This window comes from Epinephelus moara, chromosome 2 (assembly GCF_006386435.1).
Source record: "Epinephelus moara isolate mb chromosome 2, YSFRI_EMoa_1.0, whole genome shotgun sequence".
In the NCBI taxonomy this organism is placed as follows: Eukaryota; Metazoa; Chordata; class Actinopteri; order Perciformes; family Serranidae; genus Epinephelus; species Epinephelus moara.
In genome coordinates, this window is record NC_065507.1 from 44,246,697 (window position 1) to 44,255,052 (window position 8,356).

Sequence of the window (8,356 nt, forward strand, 5' to 3'; positions counted from 1 at the left end):
CTCAAAAATGTGAACTTAGTCACAAGTTTACGATGTGTTGGCCCTCATCTTTTCTTACAGAGATCATCATGAGGAGTTGTGTCCTGCACCTTAGAACGCTTCTAAAATCCAAACCGTTCCAGTAATGACAAAGTCCTTCACAAGTAATGTTCACCAGGGGTAGAGCTGTCATGTGTGCGAGTTTGAAGCAGTTATGATAAATGGTGTAGGAGCAAATATTTTTTGAGAGAGAATTTGTGAAAAACGTCATCTTACAATGAAAGGGCAATAGCGCACTTCCTGTTGGACTTAGGTCAGGGGTTGCAGTGCGAGAATTGTAGGTCTTGATGACACGAACGAGCCAGTGTTGGTTAGGTTTTTCTACGGGATTCCTACCGGTCGCACCGGGCATTTTAGTGTGTCTAGGTGGAACAAAAAATCGTTAGGAGGTTTTGTCAGACATCACCTGGAAGACGCCATTAAATCTAAACCATTAAAGTAATGAAAAAGTTATACAGAATATTTGATTAGTTGATCTGTGATGTGTGCGAGTTTGAAGCCCATACGATAAACGGTGTAGGAGGAGTTGATTTTTTAAGGAATTTTGAAAAAGAGCATTTTTGAGGCGAAATCTTACTTTGAAAGGGAAATAGCTCACTTCCTGTTGGATTTAGGTCAGGGGTGCGAGTTCGTTAATTGTAGATCTTGATGAGACGAACAAGACAGTTTTGGTTTGATCTTTCTAGGTCATTCCTACAAGCCACAGCGGCCATTTAAGTGTGCCTAGACTGCTAGGTGGCGCTAGAGAGGCCATTTTGGCATTTTAATTTTTTCATTTCCTAAAATTTTTCGCCAGTCCTGACAGGCGTGCCAATTTTGATGAGTTTTGGAGCATGTTTAGGGGGTCAAATTCCAGTTTAAAGAGGCGGCGGAAGAAAGAAAGAAAGAATTAAAGCTGCAAGCAGCGTTGGGCGGGACCTCGCACTCGCGCCCGTTTCGGCCCCCAGCTTATGTCGTCATTGTGAATTATTTAGAAATATCAAACATATTGCCACAAACATCAGAAAATCCTTACAGAGCTGAACGTTTTGATGTTTGAATGCTTTCTGTAGCTGTAGGTATTTAGAAGTGATGTCATAATATGCAAATTAGATGAGCGAATTTACTCCCATCAGATTCCTCTTCCTATATTTTGAGGATGAGATGAGAAAAACAGCACAAAACAAAAGAAATCTACTGTGTAAATATGTTTAAAATGCTTTTTTACTGATATTTATGAAATCAAATATGGCTGCCGCCTAGTGATGCCACAATATGCAAATTAGATGAGTTAATTTACTACCATCAGATTCCCCTCCCTTTTTTTTGAGGATGAGATGACAAAAACAACACAAAACAAAATAAATCTACTGTGTAAATATGTTCAAAATGTTGTTTTACTGAGATTTATGAAATCCAATATATGGCCGCCACAATATGCAAATTAGATGAGTTAATTTACTCCCATGACAAACTTTGGGTCATGATGGATAGTTTTCTCATTCACAGTATGCCTTTATCTCTCACCACTTTCAAGCCACAGTCTTTTGAAATGTTGAAATGAAAATGGAATATTTTCCTCAATAAACTCTGGCACCTAAAGGGTTAAAATGGAGAATGTGCCCCTGTCATGTCTGCATCTAAGATGTAGACACACACACACATCATGTTTCTGTGAGTTTGTGTGTGACAGCGGTTGCCATGTGCACCTGGCAGAAGAGCAGAGAGAGACAGACAGAACACAGAGAGACCTGTTTTAGTGGAGATTTAACTCCTCGAACAACTTCTTCCCATTCCCAAACCGTTGATAAAGTTATACAGAAGATCTGTTTAACTAAGTTGAGCTGGCATGTGTGCGTCTTTAAAGCCGATAAAATAAACAGTGTAGGAGGAGATGTGTTTTTTTAAGAGCACGTTTGAGGCGAAATCTTACTTTGAAAGGTCAAATAGTTCACTTCCTGTTGAAATTAGGTCATGGGTGTCAGCGCGTGATTTGTATGTCGAACACGCCAGTTTTGGTTTGATATTTCTACGACATTCCTACGGGCCACAGTGGCCATTGTAGTGCGCCTAGGTGGCGCTAGAGAGTCCATTTTGGCACTTTAGGGGGTTAATAATGTGTGTTTGCGGTTTCAAATGAAGATTCTGCTGCTGTAATCTGTCCTTTAAAGATTGTGAGACACACACACACACAGAGCTGTGTGGCCGTGTCTGTGTGTGCAGCCGTTGTCATGGCGATGAATGACTTGCCTGCATGTGAGGGGCACACAGAGAGCTCATGAGAGAGCAGATCAGCAAAGGCTGTTTATAATGGGTTTGAACTCCTCTAACAAGTTCTTCCCATACCCAAACCGTTGGTCCAATCAAGAAAATAAAGTGATGGTGAGAGAGAGCCACTTCTCGTGAACGCACGTCATGGTGCAGATCCTGGGGGGGACGGGGGGGACATGTTCCCCCCAATTTCTGAAAAACATGAATTGTCCCCCCCAATAAAAATACCCTAAATTATTCAAAATTGAACAAATGTATTTTCAGACTTCCCATTCTTCACATTTTAGATTCACATCTAAAAAGAAATGATTGAAATGGTGGAACAAATAATGTTTGACAAATATATTTCTGACTCCACATTCCATCTCTGGTCTCCTCCACTACAATGCAAATTAATGGGTAGTTTCTTACACAGACGCTGATGACATCAGCAGGCTTTAAAAAAAACGACCTCCTCAATCTTTCTCTCAGCTCTTGAAAGTGGCTGCAGCCTGGGGCTCTGGTAATTTGCTGCAGAAGCAGATGCCTTTCTGTGAGTAATTTTGATCGAAAGTAGAATACTACTAGAACAGTAGTGTGCCCATAAATGATTTAAAAACGTAATCAGACTCTGTTTGCCACCTGTAGTGAAGTAACTTCGCTAGAAGCTAGTTTAGCAGCAGTAGCTAGCTAGCTAGTACTATTTTCCAGCTAGTGGTTGCTGGAGGTTAACCTACAACACAGCTACACTCACAGATAACTGAGCCTCCTACCTGCCTGTCAAACAGCAACAACCCATAAATGTTCCTGAGACAGTCTGGGTTGAGTGGAGTCCTGGGGGGATCAGCCGTGAAGTCTGGGGCCAGTGGCTACTTGCTCCGCTGCCATTCAGCGGCTAACAGGTACAGCTGCTAACAGCCTTTCAGGACTTTAGGGGCTCTGAAGTTTTTTGCACAAGGCTGTAAATGTTAATTTCTGCTCTAAAGTTGGCCATTTTAACACGGGAGTCTGTGGGAAGTGATTTGCTTCTGGAGCCAGCCTCAAGTGGCCTTTAGAGGAACTGCAGTTTTAGCCCCAGTTGTTGCTGCTTGGTCTAACAGTAAATATCACCATATTGTTCCCACATGCAGGCCAATTTGAAATTCTTAATCGCCTGTCTGTATGAGCGTCTTTGGTGTATTCACGTCACCTCTCACCAAGTATAGGCTGGTCATCTCTCTGTGACCTTGAAAAGGATAAGTGTTTATTTGTAATGGATGGATTGTCCCCCCCAATAAAAATACCCAAAATTATTCAAAATTGAACAAATGTATTTTCAGACTTCCCATTCTTCACATTTTAGATTCACATCTAAAAAGAAATGATTGAAATGGTGGAACAAATAATGTTTGACAAATATATTTCTGACTCCATATTCCATCTCTGGTCTCCTCCACTACAATGCAAATTAATGGGTAGTTTCTTACACAGACGCTGATGACATCAGCAGGCTTTAAAAAAAACGACCCCCTCAATCTTTCTCTCAGCTCTTGAAAGTGGCTGCAGCCTGGGGCTCTGGTAATTTGCTGCAGAAGCAGATGCCTTTCTGTGAGTAATTTTTTTTTTTTCTTCTTCTTTTTTTTTTTTTAAAGATATTTTTTGGGGCATTTTGCCTTTATTGGACAGGACAGGTAAGCGTGAAGGGGGGAGAGAGAGGGGGGATGACATGCAGCAAAGGGCCACAGGCTGGATTCGAACAGCCTTGCCTGCTTGCTAGTGCACATTGATCAGGTGTTTGTTTATATTAGCTAGCTATATTACTGTGAAATTAAGTTGAAGTATTTTGAATCATTCCATAATTAACCAGTGTCTGTCCTGTTTGTATGTGTGGTCCAGGTCACTGTTTCCCAAAGCATGGCAGAAAAAAGGAGAAGGGACATAAGAGATTTCTTTCTTGGGCCAAGGAAAGTTAGGAAGACAGCTGAAGAGGTGGTGAGCAGCTTAAATAACATTAACAGACAAGATGATGGGGAAAGGGAGTCTCAAGTAAGGTTTCATAGTATGATGATTATTTATTTTGAATTGAGAGGCAGAAGAGGACATCAGGGAGAGCGACGTGGTGGAGTGTCAAGCACAGAGTTCAGGTTCAAGCTGCAGCAGTCAACAGGATGTAGAGAGGGAGTCTCCGGTAAGGTTTCACAGTTATAGTAAGAGAAGCCCTGTCATTTTGAGTTAAAAAAATGTGAAGAGGGAAAAAGTAGATGTCCTCTAGAAATGAAGTTGGTATTTATTTTATTTCTTTAGGTAGAATGTTCTCAGTCAGGGCGAGAGGCAGAAGAGGACATCAGGGAGAGCGGCGTGGTGGAGTGTCAGGCTCAGAGTTCAGATTCAAGCTGCAGACCCAGGGAGAGACCAGTGCCAGGGAACAACCAGACCAGGCCAGAACCCAGATGCAGTACAGGGGTAGAAGGTGGTACAAAACCTTATCAGCCACACCCAAAACACATAGAAACACAAAAGTTGTCAAAGAGGGTTTTATCTTTTCAAGAAAAATGGTTTCAAGAGTACACCTGGCTACACTACAATCCGCAGGTCAAAGGGGTCTTGTGCTTTTATTGTAACAAAGTGTTTACTGACAACAGGTCCTCTTTTGGCAAAAAAGTGGACGCTGCTTTTGTAACTGAAGGCTTCCGCAACTGGAAGAAGGCTTTAGAGAAATTGCAGCTCACCAAAAAACCTACTCTCATTGTCACGCAGTAACAGTAAGTGCACATGACTCTAACCCTGTCAGTGTCCAGCTATCCAGCTCATGGGCTAAACAACAGGAGGAGGCCAGGCATAGCCTCCTGAGAATCGTCAGCTCTGTTCAGTACCTGGCAAGACAGGGTCAAGCCTTGAGAGGTAAATCTGGTAGTGGGAATCTCGAACAACTGTTGAAGCTGAGGTCAGAAGATAATCCTGTGCTGAAAAAGTGGCTGACCCGCACCACTAATTACACCAGCTGTCATGCACAGAATGAGATACTGAATGTAATGGCAAACACTGTCATTCGTGACATAGCAAACACCATCAGGTCTCTTCCCATTCTGCAGTTTTCTATAATTGTAGACGGTACACAAGATATATCTGGTGCAGAGCAGGAGTCTATCTGCCTCCGCTATGTCGATCATGACCTAGTGCCACATGAAGAGTTTATTGGACTTTATGTGGTGTCTGAGACGACTGGTCAGGCCATTGCTGACATGGCCACTGATGTTTTGGTGAGGCTCAACCTACCGATGGCTGGTTTGCGGTGGCAAGGCTATGATGGGGCAGCCAACATGGCAGGCAAATACTCTGGTGCGCAGGCTATTCTGAGAAGACAGCAGCCACTAGCACTGTATGTCCACTGTGGGGCACACTGTTCTAATCTTTTTACACAGGCTGCCTGCTCAGCCTCCCCACTGATCTGGGACTCACTTTTTTGGGTCCACCAGCTAGGTGTGCTTTTTGGTCAGTCAGGGAAATTCAAGGCCATGTTTGCAGACATCGCAACAACAGACAACCAGCCTGGGCAAATGACAACCTTGAAACCGCTGTGCCCAACCAGGTGGACTGTCCGGGACACAGCCATCAAGGCTGTGCTTACTCAGTATGAGAGAGTTCTCTGCAGCTTGGATAAAATGGCTGGTAGTACATCCAAATCTGCAGCCAGTGCCAGCGGCTTAGCAGAACATTTTAGAAAGGGCAAAACAGTCTTGGGTCTTACACTCACTTCTGCTGTGGTAGGAGAGCTTGAATGCCTCAACAAATCCCTGCAGAGGAGAACCCAGACTGTCTCTGGTATGCTGGCAGCGGTCGACTGTGTCCGCTCCTTTTTCCGGGAGAAACGAAATGACCAACACTATGTGACCCTTTTTGAAAAGGCAAATGCTGCAGTGGTTGAGTCTGCACAGATACAACCCATTGAGGTGCCAAATGCCAGACGCTTTCCTGGTGAAGCAGTTGACTACTACCGTGTGGAGTTCTTCAAGGTCTTAGATACTGTGGATGCTCAATTTGCTGAACGCTTTGATCAGGAGAGTTTTAAGGATCTGCAGAAACTGGAGAATATGCTCCTCACTGGGCAGGTGGATGATGTGGTAGACCAGTACCCTGAGCTGAAAAGAGGTGCTCTTGCTGTTGAGTTGCCTTTATTTAAGAGTAAATATGAGTTCAGCTGCAGTAAGGAAGCAGCAGAGGTACTCAGGGAACTGCCTGTAGAGGTGCAGGGACTGTTTGAACAAGTGGAGGCTCTGGTTAGACTTTTATTGGTAGTGCCAGCATCTTCCTGTGAAGCAGAGAGGAGTTTTAGCGCCCTGAGAAGGCTTAAAACCTGGCTTAGAGCCACCATGTCTCAGGAAAGACTGAACAGTGTTGTCGTGTGTCATGTACACAGAGACAAGGTTGATGAGCTAGATAGACCAAATCTCTGTCAGCAATTTATTGCTGGTAGTGAAACTCGCAAACACACCTTTGGCTCATTTGCCTAGTTATGATAGTTTGTGAGTGTAGTGATCAGACTCACATACTCAGTGGTCAATACTAACATGATTGTATAATGAATGGATATGAATTCATGATGTTGTTGAGTCTACTTGTTGATGATGTTGATGAAATTTGTGACAACTGAGGTTGGAAATAGATCAGCTCTGCTTCTTCCATCCCCATTTCAAACCAAGGTGGTTGTTCTGTTTGGTGTTTTTGTTTGTTGTTGGTTGGTATTTGTTTCATCTGATTGGTTTGAAATAAACTATTTGAATTGAATTGAATTGAATATTTTTCATGATTTTGTTGAGTCTACTGGTCCGATTGATGATAAAAAAGGGCAACATAGGTACATTTTGTTATAAGGACTTTTTTTTTACTATAAAACATGACTATATAAATGAATGGATATGAATTAATTGTCAAGTTGTAAAATTATTTATCCTTTATTTTATCCAGGAGTTGTCCAGATACAGATAAGAAGAGTTATACAGACAAGAAGAGTTATACAGATGAGAAGAGTTATACAGATACAGGATCTCTTCTTCCAGGGAGTCCTGGAAAATGACAGATGAAAACAAACAAGGAATGATTTCATATGAATTTATGTAAATAAATCAGATTTTGTTGGGTCAACTTGTGTTGTGTTTATTGTGTTCTTAGAACTGTGTTTTTTTTAGAACTGTTTACCAGCATAACTGGCATTGTAAAAACATGATCAGTTAGTTTACACAACTTGGTTAGGGCTTCATATTTTGATATTCATCCATATCAATTAATCATGCATAAAGTAGTCCCATACACTGGGAGAAAAGGAAGATGGTGAGAAGAATTGGGGATCTGGGAGGGTTGGAGGGAGGCGAAAGATAAGAACATGAGTAGACATTACATGCCCGAGACCCTTAAAATTCTGATTTACTAATATAACAGTTAAGTAAGCAGTGATACGCCCTGTTGGCTGTTTAGGACAAATGAACAAGAAAGGTAAGCACAATAAATGATTCCCTGTGCAGTACTTTTTGAATGATATGACTTCTACGAAGTCATGATTTATGGTGGCATGGTATGAGTTGCATACGGGCAAAAAAAAAATCACTTTTGTGTCCCCCCCAATCCTGACATCGGATCTGCACCCCTGACGCACATGTCGTGTTTTATATTTCTACAGTCACAAATGTGGTCACAGGAGCGAGTTTAAAATGTGTTGCACCTCAGCTGTTTCCAGAAAATTTTCCTCTCAGTTTACATGGGAGTGAATGAGAAAAAAATCGGCGCTCCCTTTGCTTTGGAGCCACTCAGCAAAAATGTGTACGTGTGAGAGATTCCATGTCAACATATCTGTGACCGGGACAAATTTTCCTACGTTTTTTGGTATAAATTGTCTATGTACAGTGAAAATTGTGGCCATGGCAGTGAGTTAAAGACAAAAGTTTTAGACGATTTTTAGAGCCCTCTACACTCTAGCTCACAGCATTCCGTGCAATACACACCCATTATAAACCGACAATTTCTCCACATTTGCTCATGGTACTTTGAGATTAAAAAAGGTGAAACATATGGAAAAGATGAAAACATGAGTGAATAGATGAGACCTGTGGCAACA